We start from the raw sequence: 23,167 nt of genomic DNA, 5'->3' as shown, positions 1-23,167 counted from the left end.
TGGAGTGGGTTGCCATTGCCTTCTCCGGAAAGGCACTATAAAGACTGCTTGGTCCCTTAATTTGGCAGATGTAACATAGTGCCTGGAATTCTCACCTTCGGTTTATAATTTTTCACTTTATGTTTGGGCACTGAATACTGGGAGTAACTAAAATGGGAGTTATTCTGGAGATAAAACCTAGCGTCAACCAGTATGGCATGTTAGCTAGTTTGTTATCAGTGTGAGAGCTTTAGAAAGAAAAATTTTTGATTTCTGAAGAAGAGGGATGAGAAATGGAGGGGGAAAACGTTTAGAATCTGGAATGTTTGTTTCTCGAATCTTAGGAGCAGTGAGGAGAGGGCTGGTCAGGGGAGAGGCACTCTCTGATAAGGGGGGCCAGCATAGAGAAGGTGGTTTTGGCTGTGGTGGTGGCAGGTAGAGGTGTAGGGTCAACTGAGGAGAAGTTGGACCTCCTTTACAGTTTAGTCCACATGTGAAAGAAAGAGAACTAGTCCAACTTACTCCCTTAGTTTTCTGTTTATGGCCAAGAGGGCTGAAAGGGGGCGGGGCGGGGGGGGGGGGACGTTTCTTCCAACTGGTTGTCTATTGAACTCTTCAGAGAATAGCTTGACTGTCACCCTGCTTGCCTTTGGAGCCTTGAGAAAGTTTCCTTCCTTATGCTGGTTTTTCCATTCATGAGACCTTCATTCTGGGGGAAAGGAAGGGATTGTGAGAAGCAAAAGAAGAGCAGATGAGTGTTAGATTTTGGTCATTCTAACAGGTGTGTGGGTGGGTGGGTTGTGTGTGTGTTGCTCAGTCATGTCTGACTCATTTCAACCCCATGGACTGTAGCCTGCTAGGCTCCTCTGTCCATTGGATTCTCCAGGCAAGAATATCGGAGTGGATTGCCATTCCCTTTTCCAAATAGGTGTGTAATGATATCTTATTGTTGTTCTAATTCCTTAACTACGTTAAGGGTGCAGTTCAGTAATAAATATGTTCACATTGTTGTGCAACCAATCTCTAGAACTTTTTGATCTTCAAAACTGAAACTCTATACCCATCAAACAACTACTTTCCATTTCCTCTTCCCCCTACCAACTGACAACAACCATTCTACTTCTTTTTTAAAGTGTACAATTAAATGGTTTTTAGTATAGAATTGTGCAGCCATTACCACTATTAATTTTAGAAAATTTTCATCACCTAAAAAAAATATGACCTTTAACGATGATGCTTCGATCATACCATCTGACTCCCCCATCCCAGTTGTTGCCAACCACTAATGTCTTGTGTCTTTATAGATTTACTTTTTCTGAACATTTTATACCAGGATGTGAACTCTTGTTACTGGCTTCTTTTGCTTAGCACAGTGTTTTCCAGTTTCATTCATTTTGTAGCAAGTATGAAATAATATGCATTTTGTTTCTGAGTTTGATTGCTTTTGATACTTCGTATAACATACAGTGTTTTGTTTTGTTTGGGTTTTTTGAGTGTATGCCTGGCTTATTTCACTTAGCATAATGTCCCCAAGATTTATTTATTTGTGTCAGAATTTTCTTTGTTTTTAAGTCTGAATAATATTCCATTATATGTGTATATCACATTTTGTTTATCCATTCATCTGTCAATGGACACTTGGGTTGTTTCCATCTCTTGACTATTATGAATCAGATCAGATCAGATCAGTCGCTCAGTCGTGTCCGACTCTTTGCGACCCCTTGAGATGCTGCTCTTAGTTCTTTTAGGTATATACCTCAAAGTGGAATTGTTAGATTATTTTTTAATTATTTATATTTTTTTGAGGAACTATCATAGTGTTTTTGCATAGTAGCTGCACTGTTTTACATTCTAACCAAGAGAGAAAAGGGGCTTCAATTTTTCTCCAGCCTTGCCAACATTTATATTCTGATTATTTTGAAGTTTGGTTTTGTTTTGATAGCAGCTCTAGGAATGACTTTAAAGGTCCCTATCATCAAACTATCATCTTTTCTTTATCGATGTGGAGATTGTAGTTCAAAGGAGCAGTGATTCCCGTTAACAGTAGCTAAATGATTGAACTCAGGTTTTTAGAACCCAAGTACAAGGGTTTATATACTATCGAAGGATTCTCACAATACATCAGACAAAGCTATTAGAAATGGCAATCAAGAGGATCTTAAAATAAGAGAGATGAGACATTAGAAGCATGATGGAGGTTTCTATTCTTTAGTGTTATGTTTGTGTTTGCAAGGATGAGAATCTGTTGATAGTAATAGTGCCAAGGGGAGGAAATTTTTTTTTTAAATTAGCTACAGGAACAGTAACGCTTGACCCTCATCAATATGCTCAAATTAGCATTATCTGATTTACATTGGTATTAGCCCAGGTGTGTGGAAGAGCAGCAGGAGACTATCTCAGATCATTACAAAACTGGAGACATGTCTTCTGTCTTTCTCTGAGGATTTTCAAATAAACAGTAATTATAATGGTAGCAATTTAGGAATTGCTGATTACATAATTTCCCTAAACCTGTCATTATCTGTAAATATTTCATGAAAAATAGAAATACAGTGTTTTTGATAGCTTCATGAAGGTATTTTTTTTCTTTGAAGAAAAAAACCCATTAACTATGTTCCTTGCATACTTTCCAGGTCAGGCAAATACTACTTCTGGAGCAGAGAATTATATCTACAGTTTCACATATCATTGTTATTCTTTATGGCTATATATTTTGGGTACAATGTTGCAGAAACTGCTAAATGTTTATTTGATGACAGACTTTCTCTCTTGCACTGTGCAGAGAAATAAGATGTGATAATATAAGTGGAATGTAGTGCTCTGCACAGTACAAAATCCTGCAGTTTCTTTGTTTTCTTCCTGCTTGGTATGCAAGATACTTCTAAGCATTCTGAAAAAATACAGATCATGGAGAATTTAAAACACTGGACACTGTGAGAATATCATGTGGGGGGAACAGTGACAGCCTGGTGAGAGTCATGTTCGGTTCACACTTAACATTTCTTTATTCTATCACCCCAATTTTATGGATGATAAGTGTGAAGAAGAGAGAAGTCAGGAGAAGACAGTGTCAAACAAATCACAGAAATGATCACACATTAAATTTATTCACATAGGAAATATTTACTAAATATCTGTTATGTGCCAGGATATAGTATTAGACACACATGGGAATGATATAGATGAAAAAGACACCATTCTTAATTTCAAGGACCTTATAAATACTCTCTGTGATGTGCTATCGAACATCAGAATCACATGGAAGTCTTATTCAGAGGTTGCCGGATACTACCCTTTACTTTCTGATTCAGTAGATATGGGCAGTGGTTGGGGAACAAACATTTGCATTTCTAAAATGTTCTTAGAGGATGTTGATGCTTCTGGTCCTGGGACCACCCTTTGCAAACCACGATTATAATGGAACTTTTGTGTCCACAAAAGGAAATTCTAAATTTAGAAATTTTTACTTGTAAAAGCCTTGTTTGATTGTATGTAATAAAAATATTGAGGTTTAGGACTTCTCTGGTGGTCCAGTGGTTAAGACTCTGTGCTCCTAATGCAGGGGGATCCAGGTTCAACCCCTGGTCAAGGAACTGATCCCACAGCCACAGCTAAGAGTTTTCATGCTGCAGTGAAGATCCTGTGTGCCGCAGCTAAGACCCAGTGCAGCCAAATAAATCAATAATTTTTAAAGATATTGAGGCTTTACATAGTCAACTGAGGCTGTGCAATTAACATTGGCTGTAAAAGTGAACTTAAAATAATTATGCTTCTGACATAGCTATATTCATATCTATACATCTCTATTTTTCTGTATTCATGTGTATTTCTTTAAGAAAAGATATGAAGAAAAGGTACCCAGTGAAACAGTTTTGGAGATCTTGAAACATATTTAGTATATTATCAACAAAAAGATACCTACTAAGGTACATGAGATATAAGTAAAAATATTTAGGAAAAAAAGCTTCAAATCAGTGAAATGTACAACCCCCTACCCCTACTGCTGCTGCTAAGTCGCTTCAGTCGTGTCTGACTCTTCTCGACCCCAGAGATGGCAGCCCACTAGGCACCCCCGTCCCTGGGATTCTCCAAGCAAGAACATGGAGTGGGTTGCCAGTTCCTTCTCCAATGCATGAAAGTGAAAAGTGAAAGTGAAGTCGCTCAGTTGTGTCTGACTCCTAGTGACCCCATGGACAGCAGCCTACCAGGCTCCTCCATCCATGGGGTTTTCCAGGCAAGAGTACTGGAGTGGGGTGCCATTGCCTTCTCCACTACCCCTACTAAAAGCTCATAACCCAAAGAAGCCTCACGAATGTTATAGAAATAATAAAGAAGAAAAAAACCCTTAATGGTTGTCCTGTTACATTAAAAACAAAATAACAGAATAAAATAATTGGTATGTACTTTGATATAATACAAAAGTGGTTGTGTTTTACTTTAAGGAAACGACCCAATTTTCCATGGATTGGCTCCTTGAAGGAATCTTCTTGGTTGTTTAATGATGAAAATAATATAATGATAAGTTAGTAATGGTGGATCCACTTCTTTATGTAACTGTACATACACATGGTACAAAGTATAAGCAATGACTTGAGGTTATCAGACAAGAAAGAGTTGAATGTGGTACAAACAAGTATATAAATAGCAGAAGTGGCTAAAAGTGAGCTAAATATGGGTTACGTATTATGTGACATCCTTTTTCTGATGTTCTCAAAGAATATTGACATTTAAAACATTAATTTGCACTCACAGTGCTATTGAGAGGAAGTAGGAAAGCATCATTGCCTATTTTGCTGCATATTTAAGATGGATATAGAGAGGCATGAAGTTTTCCTGATGCTCCCAAAGCTTGATACTTAAGACTTAGGATAAGTACATAGGATCATTACTTTTGCTGGTTTGTTCATTTTGCTGTTTTAATTTTAGTCTAGCTTTAAACACCAGACCGCATTTTTTTTTTTTAAATGTAAGATTTGTAACAGCCTTTGTTTTGGAAGGAATTTCCAGGGATTTAAACTTGTTAATTTCTTCATAGCTGAGTTCATCTTCCGTGTAGGCGTAGCAGGCAGTTGCTGTTAGTGTGATTCAAGTTTCACCACTAGAGTGTCATCTTTATTAAATCTCTCTCTCGTGGCATGCTAGTGAACTAGTTCCTATTTTTGCCTGATGCTCTTGCCAGTGTCGTCAGTATTACAGAATGGTGACATGGGAAGGGTCTGGAATCAAGTTGTTGTGGTTCACATTTCAGCTCCACTAATACATTAGGTCTGTGATCTTGCAACAGTTTCTTAATCCTTCTAAACCTGAGGTTCCCAGTCTGTAAATGGACTTTAGCAGGAGCTGGGCCTGAATTGCTATGAGGGTCAAGGAACAGTAATAAAGTCATTCTGGAACCAGGTCAATCTCTAAAGTTCAAAAAGGAAGAATCTCTCCTGGAACACAGCTGGAATTTTGTTTGACTGTATAATTGGAGAGTTGACCAATTATAGACCAAGCTAGAATCATCTAAAGCTTGGACATATCTGTTTAGAGTGTTCAACTTTAAGCTCTTCTGCCACTTTGGCAAGTTTTTCTGGATAGAGGGCATTCTGGCATTCTGTGAGGATAGTCCATTTGTTTAGATCGAAAGTTTCTCAAACAGGAAATGATCTTAACCTAATAGGACATTACAATGGGTTCTGGAGTTTCTTGAGGTACTTTGAGGTATTCCTATAGTTCTTTGTAGTTGTGTACAACTAATGGCAATGACTAGGAGTATATAACCACTGAACAGAAAAGGAAGTTGTACTAGTCTTGAGGCAGAGGATACATTTCAGATTGTAATGAGAAGACAGAAGCCAACTGTAGCTTTAAGTTTAATTGAGTTTATAATATGAGCGGTAGGAATGACAGGGAAATAAGGAATTTAGAGGAAAATTCCTGTGAATTTTTATATTGAAGAATAAAGCTTTTAGTCTATATAAAAGTAGACTCCTAATTAACAACATCTAGGTTAGAGTTTGCATATTATTATGCTAATTCTTAGGATGCACAAAAAATAAATCAAAGGCTTTTTGAGGATTTAATTTTTCTAACCAAGTTATAGAAGAGCACAGTAGGACATTCTTCACTTCTCACTTGACTTTTGCAGCATGCTCATAAAGGGAGTTATTTTTACAAAATATTCAAGGGCTTCTTCAAAGCTTCTTTTGAAGGATTTACTTTGTCATCAGATCTTTATTTCTCAATGACTTATCTGTTTTCTAATTTCACTTTTATGGACTTCAAGAAATCCTGCACCTTTTGTAAGATTTTCAATTTCACTGATAATTATATCATAATTTTTATAAGAAAATGACAAAGATATGAAAATGGTGCATAGGATAAAAGCTAGTGTGAAGCAGAAAAAGATTTTTGAGTATGAATTAATTTTATGTGTGGGAGTTCCTTAGCAAATATTCTTCTGTCATAATAGTTTTGCTTGCCTATGAAACCTTGTAAGTCTGAGAGCTGGAAGAATACCTACATGGATAAAAAGAATGGCCTGTGTAATTTTGTTATCTACTCAGGGCAGGAATCTTATGGCTTTGTCTGTCCGAATGTGTTACTGATAATAGAAGCACCCACATTACTTTAATATTGGTTCCAACATATTAGCTCTACCTTCTAGAATTGGGATTTACAGATTTGATGATTCTCTTCTCAAACCAAAGATTTCTAAAAGTAAGAGGATAACTACATTCATAGAGTAGTGCTCCAAATTCCAAGTTGTAATTTTTGGACATCTATCATGAAGGTGATATGTCTTCAGAAAGTGAGGACATCCATCTAGAGTAATTCTTAAAATGGCAAATCTGTCCAGTGGCCACCTTGCTCTGGTCAACAGTTCCCTCCTCTAAAATAATGAGCTTGAGGCATTTGGTCAGGGCACACTCCACTTGGGCTCATGAAGTAAGCCTTTGTCCCTGTTTGTTCCTCTTTCTCTGCCAGGAAACTAAGAAAGAACTCTCATAAATGTAGACTTCAATGGTTCTTGTAGAGGCTGGATGCTGGGGGTCTAAGCAGAAGTCCTGACTATGGTTACCCTCTTATCTGGATGTGGTGAATAAAAGCCACCTCAAAACAGGCTTACTCATTATTCCTAAAATGAGCTCATTGCAGAGGTTTCTTTCTCATTTAGTCTGGGTCCACTGGCAGAATGGATTTTGCTAGAGTCTGTCCTCTTCCATAGGCATTTGAACAATAGTTTTAGCTTAGTGCCAACATTCTTACAGAGGGCTCTCCTAAAGCATATAGTAGGGAAACACAGGATGATTCTCAAAGTGCATGTGAGAGCATAATTGACATTTTGGACTAGATAATTCTTTGTTGTGTTAATTGTCCTGTGCAGTGCAGAATGTTTAGCATCAGTCCTAACTTCTGTTCACTAAATGCCTACAGCATGCTTTTAGTCATGACAATCAGAGATGTCTGTGCTGTTGTTCAGTTGCTCAGTCGCATCTGACTCTTGGCGAGCCATGGACTGGAGCACGCCAGGCTTCCCTGTCCTTTACTGCCTCCCAGAGCTTGCTCAAAGTCATGTCCATTGAGTGGGTGATGCCATCCAACCATCTCACCCTCTTCTCCTCCCACCTTCAATCTTTCCCAGCATCAGGGTCTTTTCTAATGAATTACCTCTTTGAATCAGGTGGCCAAAGTATTGGAGCTTCAGCTTCAGCATCAGTCCTTCCAATGAATATTCAGGGTTGACATCCTTTAGGATTGACTGGTTTGATCTTCTTGCAGTCCAAGGGACTCTCAAGAGTCTTCTCCAACACCACAGTTTAAAAGCATCAGTTCTTCGACATTCAGCCTTCTTTATGGTCCAACTCTCACATCCATACATGACTACTGGAAAAGCCATAGTTTTGACTAGATGGACACCTTTGTCAGCAAATTATGTCTCTGCTTTTTAATATGCTGTCTAGGTTGGTCATAGCTTTTCTTCCAAGGAGCAAGGGTCTTTTAATTTCATGGCTGCAGTCATCTCATATGCAGTGATTTTGGAGCCCAAGAAAATAAAGTCTCTCACTGTTTCCATTGTTTCCCCATCTATTTGCCATGAAACTATGACACCAGATGCCATGAGCTTAGTTTTTTGAATGTTGGGTTTTAAGCCAGCTTTTTTCACTCTCCTCTTCTGTCTCTAGACATTGCCAAATGCCTCTTCGGTTGAAAATGGCCCCTGGCTGGGACCCAATCCAGACCAATATTGGGAAATCCTATTGACTGTATCTTCAAAATGTATTCAAAATTCAACCACCTCTCATCACTTCCGTTTTCTATCTTTGTTCAAGCCACCATCATCCTTTGTCTGGATTACTGCAATAACTTCCTAATTAGACTTCTAACATCTGTCTCACCTTCTACCCTTAACATTTCAGTGTCTTCTCAATGCATCATCCAGAGTGTTCTTTTAGAAACATGCCTATTTATATCAGCACTTACCTCCTCATAACCCTCCAGTGACTCCCCATTTCCTTTAGAGTAAAATGGTCAACCGAGTGAGCCAAAAAAAGGTCTGTCTAGTCAAGGCTATGGTTTTTCTACTAGTCATGTATGGATGTGAGAGTTGGACCGTGAAGAAAGCTGAGTGCCAAAGAATTGATGCTTTTGAACTGTGGTGTTAGAGAAGACTCTTGAGAGTCCCTTGGACTACAAGGAGATCCAATCAGTCCATTCTAAAGGAGATCAGTCCTGGGTGTTCTTTGGAAGGAATGATGCTAAAGCTGAAGCTCCAATACTTTGGCCACCTCATGCGAAGAGTTGACTCATTGGAAAAGACTCTGATGCTGGGAGGGACTGGGGGCAGGAGGAGAAGGGGAGGACAGAGGATGAGATGTCTTGATGGCATCACTGACTCGATGGATGTGAGTTTGAGTGAACTCCAGGAGTTGGTGATGGACAGGGAGGCCTGGAGTGCTGCAATCCATGAGGTCGCAAAGAGTCAGACACGACTGAGCGACTGAACTGAACTGAGTGAGCTTAGGACCTGTTGATACATTGCTACCACTGGCTGAACCAAGGGTCTACACAGGAGCTGACCATATGACAGCCAATTGCTCTTGGCAAAACTCGAGAGCTTTCTAAAAGTTTTTCATGAAGTTGTCTTCAAAGCCAGCTTAATCAGACAAGAACACTACCCTCATTCCTTATAGTCAGATACTTTTTATCCCAGGTTTTTTCCCAGTCTGATCATCAACCCATATACTAGACTAGGATAACAATTATCTCTATCCAAAAATTAAAGTCCACATGTGAAGGATGAAGTTTTACTACCACTAAGTTCATTTAAAATAAAGCAGTAGATTCTAAAGGCAAATCCACAAGAGGATTCCCCCAAATTGTTTTAAACAATGTCAAGATTGATGGAATAAAAGCAAAAATTCCTAAGGTAGCTATATAGAAGGAGATACTATTCATTTGTATTTTTAATTTTGAGGTGTAATTAATATGACCTTTCCTGTTTTATCCAAAATTGCCTCCTAGAATAGTTTAGCAATGTGACATCTTAAAATAATATTTTGTAAAATTTAAAGAATATGCCCTAGAAATGTGAAAAGTAAGATAAAAATTAAACATAATGTAAATCAAGAGGTAGAACACCTTAATTACAAGTGACCCAAAAAACTTTTACCCCCAGATCAACATGAAGTAAGATCCTATGAAAAGAGCAAAAATAAAGAATGGTTAAAGGTAAAAAATTTACCCCCCCCCCCAATTCTTACTTTGATTTTAAAAGATGTCATCAGTCTTTTAGAGCACAGAAATAGTGAATGCACCTCTCACTACAGCTTGGGAAGATCACATTTGGCGTTGCTAGTCTGCTTTCAGTCTAATGTCTTCATACAGGAAAAATAGAACTAATTGGATTATTTTCAACCAGAAATAAAGGAACATAAATTTAAAAAAAATAAGAATTGATACAAAATGATAATGTTTGACAAGTTCTAAATGGGAATGCAGATAAGAAAAGATCCTATTGCTCTGTGCAATGGGGGTGAAGTCAAGCAAAGTAAACTTGAAAGTCAAATATCACAGAGAATATTTTGATGACAAGTGGTAATGTTCTATTGCATAGCAAGAGCCCTTCAAAATATGAGAATTTGAATGTAAATTGGAAATACTCAGGGAGGTTCTCAGAGGTACAATCCTTGTCCGGTGAGAGAGTTATAATTCCTTGTTTATTTTTTCTCTTTGACATATTATAAGCTATTCACTTTTTCAAGGATTTTGTGAATTATCATTAAAATATTTATTGCTTTTACCGCCTACTTTTTGGCCATCATACTTCTCTAGGGAGAGAATACAATAATTTGACAGCATGTTGGCTCTTACACTTAACTTTAATCTCCTGTTTCTCCAGGCTTTTGGCTTGGGATAACTTTTTTGCTGCCACAGAAAATAGTGCCATCTTTCAGACATTAGCAAAAGTGAATTTAATAACATGCTAAAAACTTGATTTTTAAATACAGAGATACAATATAATAAGAGGCATGGCTGATAAAATCATTTAAGTGTGTTCATTAATAAAGACACATTTTCCCATACTAGAGATGGCATAAGTGGTGCTTATGGTCTCCAGCTAGCCAGCCATGCTTATTTAATTTAAAATGCAGTTGAAACTGAATGTTCTATAAATCAGATACATTACGGGTTAATAGGGCCTTTGGGGAGGTTGAGATTGGAGGCAGTGAGAGGAATAGTCAGGGAATTTGACGCTGTAAATTATTTCTAAGGTAATTGATTTCCAAGTCAGACTTCAGGATGCCAAGACTGCAACTAAAATATGTTCTGGGAAACTGAGAGATTGAGAGAGGGCAAAAAGGAAGAATAGGAGTTAGAATTTTCTTCTTGTCAGGCCACATGTGGCAGTAGAAGTGCACCCCAAACTAAACTCTCTCATCAGATTACCCAGGATGAAGAGGGTTCCTCTAACCTCAGCCCCAGAAAAGTCACCAGGAGAGGATTCTCTCTCTTCTTTCAACCTCTTTCCCCAGAAATCACTGCTTAGATTTGTTGAGAGACAATTATTCATGAGTCTTGCATTTCTGCACCTCTTATAAAGCAAGGCAGTGACTACTTTTTGTTCTCAACTATATTTTCAAGGATGTTTGTTAGGAAAATGGAGATATTGTCTCCTCCAAAGGAAAGGGTAGGATTGTTTATAGTAGGAAGATAGAGATAGTATCTTTCTCTGGAGCAATGGGCAGGAACTCTCACAAACACAAGATTTGTGTTCCCTAAGGTCAGGGTACCTCTGTTTTTATTAAATGCTATGGGAATGGTGGGTCTGGGTATCAGTGCAAATGCTAACAGTCTAGTTATTGCCATTGCTTTGAGTAATAACTTGTCCTTTATCTCTGATCCAGGGTTTCATGTCTTCTACCAATACCCATAAACCTGGCAGGCTAACTTGTTAACTTGAAAGTAGCTTGTATGTTAGTTTGTGGCAGGCTAATTTATTAGCTTGCTGCTTTTTAATAAAAGCAGCATATTTTGATTAGATTCTGATATATATATATATATATATTATCAGATCAGATCAGATCAGTCGCTCAGTCGTGTCCGACTCTTTGTGACCCCATGAATCGCAGCACGCCAGGCCTCCCAGTCCATCACCAACTCCCGGAGTTCACTCAGACTCACGTCCATCGAGTCAGTGATGCCATCCAGCCATATTATATATGTATATAAATCTATAAAACTAAATATACCACCTATTTTTTACAGATAAAACTCTGCTTGTTTATATATACTAATTTAGCATAACGAACAAGATGTTTTGTGAAAAGAGAGACATGATTGATTAAAAAAGTCATTAACCATGACTGTTACTATTTATGCTATTCAAAATTTTATTTTCATTATAATCCATAAAGTTTAAAAATTTTTTTCTTTACTTTTAATCGAAGGATAATTGTTTTACAATATTGGCATTATACTACATAAAGTTTAATACATACATTTCTATAGTTGTAAAGCTGTTTGTTGTGTTTTTTTCCTAAGTATTTGTACAAAAGAAAAATAGGTTCTGTTATTCTAAATTTGCTCAGTGGTCCAAAGGACAAACTCAACTAAAGTTTACTTTTCTACCATAAAAACTTTTGAATTTACTGTTGCTAGGGAGCATATTGTTCTGAATTTCCTATTGTTTGTGGCAGAGTATGGCTCAATCCTGGTTAGGTGTGGCTGAATGTAGAGCCTAAGACAATTTCAAGGGTCAAGAAAAAAAGTAAGAGCTACATTTTATAGCTTTAAATATATTTTATTATTAGATTTAAATGTAGATTTAGATTTTTGGGGAGTGGTGTGTTCTCAATACATATTCACTCATTCACTAAACTACTTTATATTAGAGACTGAGAAAGCTCTCTTAATTATTGAAACAGCCTTTTTCTCAGGATCTACCAGTTTCTGGTATAGACAAGCTATACAGTAGATGCAGCTGCTTCTCTTACTTTTTAGTGACCTAATTATTTTTTTTCAGTGCCTTACACATGGCAGGATAGAGAAGGATACTGAATTGAATATAAGTATACTGTTCTTCTTTAAGACTATCATAGAAAGTAAAATTAGGAATTGACCCAGGTTATTTCAACAAATAAAACAGAACAGTAGCATGTGCCCTTTCGCTCTGTAAATATGGACAAAAACCAATTTTTGTCAAACAGGCCATTCCCTAACTAACAAGCTGAAGCTTTCAAAGATTTCTGTGAAAATGTGTATGTGCATTAAGACCTTTGGGTTCCCTGGTGGCTCAGCAGTAAAGAATCTGCCTGCCAATGTAGGAAACACTGGTTCGATTCCTGGAGATCCAGAAAGATTTCCTGGAGAAGGTATTGGCAACCCTTCCCTGGTGGCTCAGACAGTAAAGCATCTGTCTGCAATGCAGGAGACCCGGGTTCAATCCCTGGGGTGGGAAGATCCGCTGGAGAAGGAAATGGCAGCCCACTCCAGTGTTCTTGCCTGGAAAATCCCATGGACGGCAGAGCCTGGTAGGCTACGGTCCATGGGGTCGCAGAGTCGGACACGACTGAGCGACTTCACTTTCACTTTCACTTTATAGTATTCTTGCCTAGGAAATTCCATGAACAGAGCCTCGTAGGAGGTTACAGTCCATGGCGTCACAAAATAGCTGGACATGACTTAGCCACTAAACAACACCAACATTAGGATCTTTAAAAGATAATTAGAATTGTCAGGATAGTAATCACTTTATTTTAGCTGGTGTTCTGCCAGATAAACTAGACAGATTTGACACAAAGTTATAACAGCAAATAAATTGAAACATCATTTAAAATACTTGTCTTCACTCATGTTTTGGAGCTCAAGTTTGGTCCTTCAAATTAAATATCCACATTTAATTATTTAGTAGGAGGATAAAACCAATTCTCAAAACATTTAATAATAAAAATAAACTGACAGAAAATATCTGACAAATAAGTGTTAACTCATTTCTGCATTATCTCATTTAATAGTCACAATTATTGTTATTTCTGTATTATAGATTAGGAAATTAAGACTTAAATAGAAATTAAGTAACTTGCCTGAGTTTACATAGATACAAGGTGGTAGAATTTTAATTCAGTATAGTTAATTCTTATAGCCAGAAAATGATAGTGTTTTTCAATGAAAATGAAAATGCCATTGTTTTTAAACAATAAGTCTGGCACTTGATATTGTCTCAGAAACCAAATTCTGAAGAAGAAATTTGTATTTCTTTTGTTTTATCCAATTCAACCTTAAGGTGGGACTACCATGAAAAAGAAAACAAAACAAATTATGCACATGTTGGGAATAGCTTGTTAGAAACCCGTTAACTTTCAACTATCAAGATTTTAACCACTAAAAGTATTAGGTTAAAGCTATCACTTGAGAAAATTGCACATGTCTCCCTTGGGAGAAAAATAACTCAATCCTAAAACTACAAAGCTAAGACTACAAACTCTACAACAAGATAGTACACACTTTAGCAGCACTAATCAATTAAACCTCATAATCCTGCTGAAATTGAGTTCTAACTTTCCTGAGAGGACACACCAGTGGACATCTATAATCTTCAACTGCAGATGCCCCAGAAGGTTTCTATCCTGGGCAGCTGTGCGGCTGCCGCTGTTCCTATTAGCTGCCTGGTCAGTGTCAGCCAGCAGGGTTCTAGATTACCCAGGTCTGAGCAACCTGAAGTTCCAGTGCTGATCAGGAGATAAAGTATTTGCTTTTGGTTCTGCTCTAACTTCTCTGCCAGCATTTCTGCAAGGTGGATAATCTCTCCAAACACAATAACTTTTTTCAATCAATCAGACCCATGGGTGGCCTTGAGTATAGTTAAAGCACAGGGAACTCTGCTCAATATTCTGCAATAACCTAAATGGGGAAAGAATTTGAAAAAGGATTAAAAAAACACACACAAACAAAAGCTACATGGAGAAATAAAGATCTCAATAAAATACATGAGAAATTTAAAAAATAAAAAGAAGGTAACTGCTTCTATGGTATGATTTACAGGACCCTCAATAAAGGACTTTGCTATACCTTGCAAAGTCTCTCATTCCCCATTTAATTTCTAGGGATTAATTTCCTACAAAACTGGCATGCCTAGAAGGTCTCAAATTACTTTATTAAAAAGGATTTAAATAATTTGGGGGACACAGTCATCTTCCCTAGATGAAATTAAAACTTCTGTTCACTCTTTGATTTTTTAGTTTTTATAATTCCTTGTTAATCAACATCAATCTGTACCGTATTTGACTAAGCCATTTTTCTCACAATTGAGAACTTCTTCACAACCAAACTGCCCTTGCTTCATAGGGTATAATCTTCAAACCTGTTAAGGACTACCCATTACCCTCATTATACCAGAAGCCAGCTCTGAATGCATGTACCCATTGTTACTCTGTCTGAGGCATCGTTAAAGGAAATTGTAATAGAAGAGCCATTGCCTCCAATTCAGCCAAATGATATTAAAGCTAGTGTGTACAACTCTAATCTCTCTAATTGCAGTAGTTTCCAACCTCTGTTTTCATCAGAACTGTTTTTGGTTCAAACAAAATTTCACGTAGAACCTCAGTATTGATTGATATGTTCAATAACTATTAAGCACTTATTATGTGACAAGCACTGAATATTTGCCTTAGTGAGTGGAAATACCATCCATCCACCAAATAAGTTTGGACCAAAGTGTAGGAGTCATCCCTGATTCCTTTTTCCTTCACTGCATATATTCTGTCCATCAGCATTTTGTTACCTCTGCTATCTCCAGCTCTACTATCTTCATTTTTCCACTTCTCCCTAGCTACACATGGTCCAAGTCATTGTTATCTCCCGTAACAATGCCAGGATACACCTCCCTGCTGATTCTGTTCTTGCTCACCTATCATCTATTCTACGTATATGTGGCAAGATAATCTAATGCTTCAACATGATCTACAATGCTCTGTATGAACTGCCCTCTGCCTGCCATTCCCATTTCGTCTTGTCATTCATGAAGCTCTAGACACAGTGAAATTTATGCTTCTTTTTGTCAAAGATATTCCTGATCTGAGTTCTTTGCACTTTCTGTTTCTGGAGTGCTCACCAGGACCACTCATGGTTATCTCTTTCATATGTCAATAATTTTCATCTCAAATCATGTTACATCCTTAGATCTTCCCCACCAGACACTTAAATTAACCCTCCAACCCTTAGGCAGAAAGTGAAGAACTAAACAGCCTTTCAATGAAAGTGAAAGAGGAGAGTGAGAAAGATGGCTTAAAACTCAACATTTGGAAAACTAAGATAATGGAATCTGGTTCCATCACATTATGGCAAATAGATGGGGAAACAATGGAAACAGTGACAGACTTTGTTTCCTGGGCTCCAAAATCACTGCAAATGAGATGACTGCAGCCATGAAATTAAAAGACACTTGCTCCTTGGAAGAAAAGCTATGACCAACCTAGACAGCATATTAAAAAGCAGAGACATTACTTTGCCAACAAAGGTCCATCTGGTCAAAGCTATGGTTTTTCCAGTAGTCATGTATGGATGTGAGAGTTAGACTACAAAGAAAGCTGAGCTCCGAAGAATTGATGCTTTTGAACTGTGGTGTTGGAGAAGACTCTTGAGAGTCCCTTGGACTTCAAGGAGATCAAACAGGTCAACCCTAAAGGAAATCAATCCTGATTATTCATTGGAAGGACCAATGCTGAAGCTGAAGTTCCAATACTTTGGCCACCTGATGTGAGGAACTGACTCATTGGAAAAGACCCTGATGCTGGGAAAGATTGAAGGCAGGGGGAGAAGGGGATGACAGAGGATAAGATGGTTGGATGGCATCATCGACTCAGTGGACATGAGTATGAGCAGTCTCCAGGAGTTGGTGATGCACTGGGAAGCCTGGCGTGTTGCAGACCATGGGGTCACAAAGAGTCAGACATGACTGAGCAACTGAACTGACTGAAAAAAACCCTTAGTCACTCTTTATCACATTCCCTTGTTTTATTTCCTTCAAATCATTGGGTACTGTCTGAACTATTATGCTGTTTTACTTGTGTACTTTTATTGTCTACCTCTCACTCTTCTATAATATAAACTCCTTTCATAACCATGTCCTTTAAAATTGTTTTTGACATATAGCTGGTCCTGAATGGCTATCTTTTACAGACAGTGGGGGATAAAACAAAGTCCTTGTCTTGACAGAAATTTCAGTTAGACAAAAGAAGTAAATAATGAATAGATACAAAGTGGCATCAGTTCAGTTCAGTCGCTCAGTCATGTCTGATTCTTTATGACCCCATGAAACGAAGCACGCCAGGCCTCCCTGTCTATCACCAACTCCCAGAGTTCACTCAAACCCATGTCCATCGAGTCAGTGATGCCATCCAACCCTCTCATCCTCTGTCATCTACTTCTCCTGCCCTCAATCTTTCCCAGCATCAGGGTCTTTTCAAATGAGTCAGCTCTACACATCAGGTGGCCAAAGTATTGGAATTTCAGCTTCAACATCAGTCCCTCCAATGAACACCCAGGACTGATCTCCTTTAGGATGGACTGGTTGGATCTCCTTGCATTCCAAGGGACTCTCAAGAGTCTTCTCCAACACCACAGTTCAAAAGCGTCAATTCTTTGGTGCACAGCTTTCTTCACAGTCCAACTCTCACATCCATACCTGACTACTGAAAAAACCATAGCCTTGCCTAGATGGACCTTTGTTGGCAAAGTAATGTCTCTGCTTTTTAATATGCTGTCTAGGTTGGTTATAACTTTCCTTCCCAGGAGTAAGCGTCTTTTAATTTCATGGCTGCAATCACCATCTGCAGTGATTTTGGAGCCCCCCAAAATAAAGTCTGACACTGTGTCCACTGTTTCCCCATCTATTTGCCATGAAGTGATGGGACCAGATGCCATGATCTTAGTTTTCTGAATGTTGAAAACTAAGCGTTTCTCATGATGTACTCTGCATATAAGTTAAATAAGCAGGGTGACAATATACAGCCTTGACGTACTCCTTTTCCTATTTGGAACCAGTCTGTTGTTCTATGTCCAGTTCTAACTGTTGCTTCCTGACCTGCCTATAGGTTTATCGAAAGGCAGGTCAGGTGGTCTGGTATTCCCATCTCTTTCAGAATTTTCCACAGTTTACTGTGATCTACACAGTCAAAGGCTTTGGCATAGTTAATAAAGCAGAAATAGATGTTTTTCTGGAACTCTCTTGCTTTTTCCATGATCCAGTGGATGTTGACAACTTGATCTCTGGTTCCTCTGCCTTTTCTAAAACTAGCTTGAACATCTGGAAGTTCACAGTTCACATATTGCTGAAGCCTGGCTTGGAGAATTTTGAGCATTACTTTATTAGCGTGTGAGATGAGTGCAATTGTGTGGTAGTTTAAGCATTCTTTGGCATTGCTTTTCTTTGGGATTGGAATGAAAACTGACCTTTTCCAGTCCTGTGGCCACTGCTGAGTTTTCCAAATTTGCTGGCATATTGAGTGCAACACTTTCACAGCATCATCTTTCAGAATTTGAAATAGCTCAACTGGAATTCCATCACCTCCACTAGCTTTGTTCGTAGTGATGCTAAGGCCCACTTGACTTCACATTCCAGGATGTCTGGCTCTAGGTGAGTGATAATACCATCATGATTATCTGGGTCGTGAAGATCCTTTTTGTATAGTTCTTCTGTGTATTCTTGCCACTTCTTAGTATCTTCTGCTTGTGTTAGGTCCCTAACATTTCTGTCCTTTATTGAGCCTATCTTTGCATGAAATGTTCCCTTGCTATCTAATTTTCTTGAAGAGATCTCTAGTCTTTCCCATTCTATTGTTTTTCTCTTTCTTTGCATTGATCCCTGAGGAAGCATAGGTACCATAAAATCATAGATTTCTCTGTGGTCAGAGAAGGTGGCTCCACACAGGGACCATTGAGGAAGTGAGCTGGAGGGAGTCAGCCATGTAGCTATCTGAGGCAAGAATACACAAGGAGAGGGAAAAGGGAAGGTTTTAATGTTTTTGAGGCAAGCCTGGCCTCTTTGAAGCTAGAGTGAAATCGGCAGAGAGGAGAGTAATGGGTTACAGTGGAAGGGCTGTTTCTTTGAGCATTATAAAGTGAAAGTGATAATAAAAAGTGTTAGTTATTTTATTTCTCTCCTAGTTGAGTGAGAAGGCAATGGCAAGCCATTCCAGTACTCTTGCCTAGAAAATCCCATGGATGGAGGAGCCTGGTAGGCTGCAGTCAGACACGACTGAGCGACTTTGCTTTCACTTTTCACTTTCATATTGGAGAGGGAAATGGCAACCCACTCCAGTGTTCTTGCCTGGAGAATCCCAGGGATAGGGGAGCCTGGTGGGCTGCCATCTATGGGGTCGCACAGAGTCGGACACAACTGAAGCAACTTAGCAGCAGCAGCAGGAAAGTGAAAGTGAAAGTGTTAGTCATTTAACTATGTCTGATTCTTTGCCACTCCAAGGACTGTAGCCCATCAGGCTCTTCTGTTCATGGAATTCTCTGGGCAAGAATACTAGAGTGGGTTGCCATTCCCTTCTCCAGTGGATCTTCCTGACCTAGGGGTTGAATCCAGGTCCCTGACTTGCAGGTGGATTCTTTACCATCTGAGCCACTAGGGAAGCCCTCAACTCCTAATAATTTAGACATTAAAACTCACATTTTCCTGAGCAGCACACTTGGCAGGTATTTCAGGCTTCATGGAAGGTTTTTCATAAGTAGCCTAATGGGTTCCATTGAGGTTGATGTCACTCTGGATGATATTAAATTGTTCTGGTGTATAAAAACCCCTGAAAAGAATGCAAAATTGTGAAGAACAATCAGATCTTAATCATACTGGACCTCTCAGAAATGATTATCTTTTACTCTAAACAGTCAGTTAATCATATTGCTGACATTTTGATTCAAGGTCAAAATGGGGGAGTTTAGTTTGATTATGACATTTGTGTCAAAGAGAGATCAGCCCTGGGATTTCTTTGGAGGGAATGATGCTGAAGCTGAAACTCCAGTACATTGGCCACCTCATGCGAAGAGTTGACTCATTGGAAAAGACTCTGATGCTGGGAGGGATTGGGGGCAAGAGGAGAAGGGGACAACAGAGGATGAAATGGCTGGATGGCATCACTGACTCGATGGACGTGAGTCTGAGTGAACTCGGGGAGTTGGTGATGGACAGGGAGGCCTGGCATGCTGTGATTCATGGGGTCACAAAGAATCAGACACGACTGAGCGACTGAACTGAACTGCATCTGGTTGCTTCTAGCTACTTGCAGGCAAAGGGTGTGTATACCAGAAAAATAGCTTCATTCTAATTTTCAGAAACACTTGTAATTTTGGGGGGAAGTGGCTCAGATGGTAAAAGAATCTGCCTGAAATGCAGGAGATCTGAGTTTGATCCATGGGTGGGGAAGATCCCTTGGAAAAGGGAGTGGCACCCCACTCCAGTGTTCTTGCCTGGAGAAGTCCATGGAATCGAAAAAGGTTATACATGACTGAGTAACAAAGGTCCGTCTAGTCAAGGCTATGGTTTTTCCTGTGGTCATGTATGGATGTTGAGAGTTCGGTTGTGAAGAAGGCTGAGCGCCGAAAAATTGATGCTTTTGAACTGTGGTGTTGGAGAAGACTCTTGAGAGTCCCTTGGACTGCAAGGAGATCCAACCAGTCCATTCTGAAGGAGATCAGCCCTGGGATTTCTTTGGAAGGAATGATGCTAAAGCTGAAACTCCAGTACTTTGGCCACCTCATGCGAAGAGTTGACTCATTGGAAAAGACTCTGATGCTGGGAGGGATTGGGGGCAGGAGGAGAAGGGGACGACAGAGGATGAGATGGCTGGATGGCAGCACTGACTCGATGGACATGAGTCTGAGTGAACTCGGGGAGTTGGTGATGGACAGGGAGGCCTGGCATGCTGGGATTCATGGGGTCACAAAGAGTCGGACACAACTGAGTGACTGAACTGAACTGAGTGACTAGCACATTCTACTTCAGACAGTAAACTTTTTGATAGACAAAATTATAATTCGAGTAGTGGGTACACAGAAATTAGGTAAAATGTTGTTTATTACAGAGAACAAATATAGGGAAAACCTTGGTACTTAGCTTCAAGGTGTTCATGGTTTAAGTGATAGACAAGACAAATTGTATACCAGTGTAACAATGGTTGTTTCCATACTGCTGTGCTTGCCTTCCTTCTGCCATGATTTTCTAGCCTCTGAAAGTTACTTCATCTTCCTGACCTGGGGAGATGTGAGGAGTAGTTGGCTGGTCATGGTGGGATCCATCATCATTCGTCATCTGTGTGACTAATCTAACTTTGGCCTCATACCCATATTCTAATAATTGGATCTGCCTTTTGCTTTGGCATTGACCAAGCTCTCCTTGCATCCTGGTTATCTCTGTGCTGTCAGCCTCATAACGTTTCCAGGGTTAAAAAGATTAAAGTTCTCCCCCAAGTCAAACCTGGGCTTGTGATCATTTGTCTGAGGCCACCTGCCTGTTTTCCCACCTGTTGTCTGCCACCAGAATACTCAATCAATTCTGAGATTGATATGATAGTGGTAAAATATAATTAGCAGACACTTCTAATTCCCAGGTGACAGAATGTGGGAAGAAAAGACACTTACCTCACTATACAGTTTTGAATTTTTTACCATGTACTTAAAGAAAAAAAGAAAAAAAAAATTGAAACAGCAACAACTTCAAAAACTGAGAAGATGGTATTTTTCTAGTTCACAGAAAAATAGTCTTACCTCAAATGAAGTACCTGATGCTTGAGATCCCAAGAAAGCAATTCATACAATGGAAACCAGGTAAGCTAACCTGGTTAGCTCGATTATAATCTGAGGACTTAGCATTAAACCTCAGTGGTATGCCCTGGAAGGTTGGACTCTAAGATTACCTACAACTCCAGTGTGTTTTGTGAGCCCGTATGATAGCAAGACACAGAAGAGTGTGAAGAGTGTGTAAGAGACAGAGGATTTGCCTCAGTGCCTATGTGTGATGTGGGGGAAGGGAAGGACTTGCAGGCTTGTCTTCTTCACTGCACGAAAACAGAGGGGCAGGTTGGACACCCGCCTTACCTTTCAGTCTCTTGAAAGGAAGAAAAAAAGCCCCAAGGAACCATCTTTATATTTGAGTAGTCTTTCAGTCTTTTTAATACTCTACCTTCTTGTACTGTGTTGTAATCAAGGATCACATTCCTTCTCCTTGGAGATAGAATGGGAGGCCTACATTCTAATCCATTATTTAGGAGATGGAGTAGGGAAGGAAAAGGGATCTTTAATTTCCTCCCTAGAGAAGAAAGATTGTTGGACAGATGAGTTCATGATGGGAGTGGGAATGGGGGAAATAGATATTGGAGATAGGATAAATATAAGGTGAGGGTGGCTAGGTAATGTCAGGTAGGTTTCAGAAAGTCTGAAAGTTTTGATTAAGAGATTGGACTTTTTTCCTCTTAGTTTATTTAATCATTCAGTAAATGTTCCCCAGGTGCCCACATGATGCCAAGCCTGGGTTGGAGGCAGGGTGACAATGATGAACAATATAATCTTTTGTGCTTAAGTAGCCTAGATTCTCTAGGGGGGAATAGATAAGTAAAGAGGCAATTAAAATAATGTATTAGTGCCATGTCTGGAGCAGATGGAGCTGTTCCAGGAAGACATATGACCTAATTCTGGGAGGATGGAGAAAACTCCCTAGAGGAGGAGACATTTGGGAGGTAGTCTTGAGCTAAACCTGCAGAGATGGTGGCAAAAAGCATTCAGGCAAAAGGACAATCATGCAGATAGATCAGAAAGTGAGCTTGACTTATTAGAGGACTTAAATTCCCTTCAGTTTATGTGGAAAGTAACCAGGAAAACAGTGAGTAATGAGACTGGAGAAATCTTCAAGGCTGGATAGTCAAAGCCCTCATAAAACACATGGTAAGTGGTTTGGAATTTATCCCAGGAACAATGGGAGAGCCACTGGATAACTTTATTAGGGAAATGACATAAGCAGGTTTATACTTTTAGAAAGATCACTCTGTCTTGTGTGAACAATAGATAAGAAGGAGGCAAGACTGGAGGCAGAGACCAGTTAGCAGGACATTGAAATAATCCAGGCAGGAGATAATGGCCACTGTAGTAAAATGAAAACTTTGGGTTTGCAGGAAGTGCTTGAATTCTTTTGTTGCATCGCCATTTCCCCCCTCTACCTTTCTTGCTGCTACACTGGGCTTTGGGAAGCTGCCCCTTACAGGCTAATCAGCTTTGCCCTTTGGCTTCCAGGTAAATGTGGCCAATGGGAGATACCTGTAAGTGATCAGAGGAAAGAAGAGTGAGGGTGAGATATCAGTTCCCACGGATCCCTCGCAGTTTGGTCATTACAGGCTGGCATCCAGCAAAGCCTGTACCGAGTGTCCGGCAACCCTATCCATATAGCTCTCCTCTCCAGGTTGGGTAACTGCTCCCTACTCTTGCCTGTTATGGCCTAGGGGAGGTAACTTCCAAGGTACTGCATCACCCTTATGGTTTCCTTTAGATCCAATCATTTCTTTGTAAATATTCTCATTATTAAGCTCTTCTCAAATTATGTAGCTTTCTGTAACATCTTTTTTGCTACTGGGGCCCTGACTGATGAACAAGAGGACAGTGAGAGTACATAAATGTAGGCATCATAAAATGGTATAATTGAAATGATCCTATATGA

The 23,167-nt window shown here is 39.3% G+C and overlaps 1 long non-coding RNA gene across 2 annotated transcripts; it reads right to left on the bottom strand.

The window, feature by feature from the left end:
* Positions 1-561: 561 nt before the first annotated feature.
* On the bottom strand, positions 562-21,653 carry LOC139182624 (uncharacterized). 2 transcript variants are annotated; one of them, XR_011566141.1, is made up of 3 exons: positions 21,559-21,653; positions 19,139-19,268; positions 562-688 (listed from the first exon to the last, which is right to left on the bottom strand). It is a non-coding gene; the product is annotated as an uncharacterized lncRNA (long non-coding RNA). The 2 variants fall into 2 exon arrangements; XR_011566142.1 differs by lacking the exon at positions 21,559-21,653 and adding an exon at positions 20,626-20,717.
* Positions 21,654-23,167: the final 1,514 nt, after the last annotated feature.

Source organism: Bos indicus, chromosome 4, assembly GCF_029378745.1.
Source record: "Bos indicus isolate NIAB-ARS_2022 breed Sahiwal x Tharparkar chromosome 4, NIAB-ARS_B.indTharparkar_mat_pri_1.0, whole genome shotgun sequence".
Lineage (NCBI taxonomy): Eukaryota > Metazoa > Chordata > Mammalia > Artiodactyla > Bovidae > Bos > Bos indicus.
The sequence above is the reverse complement of the archived record's forward strand: the minus strand, read 5'-3'. Positions and strand labels throughout refer to the sequence as shown.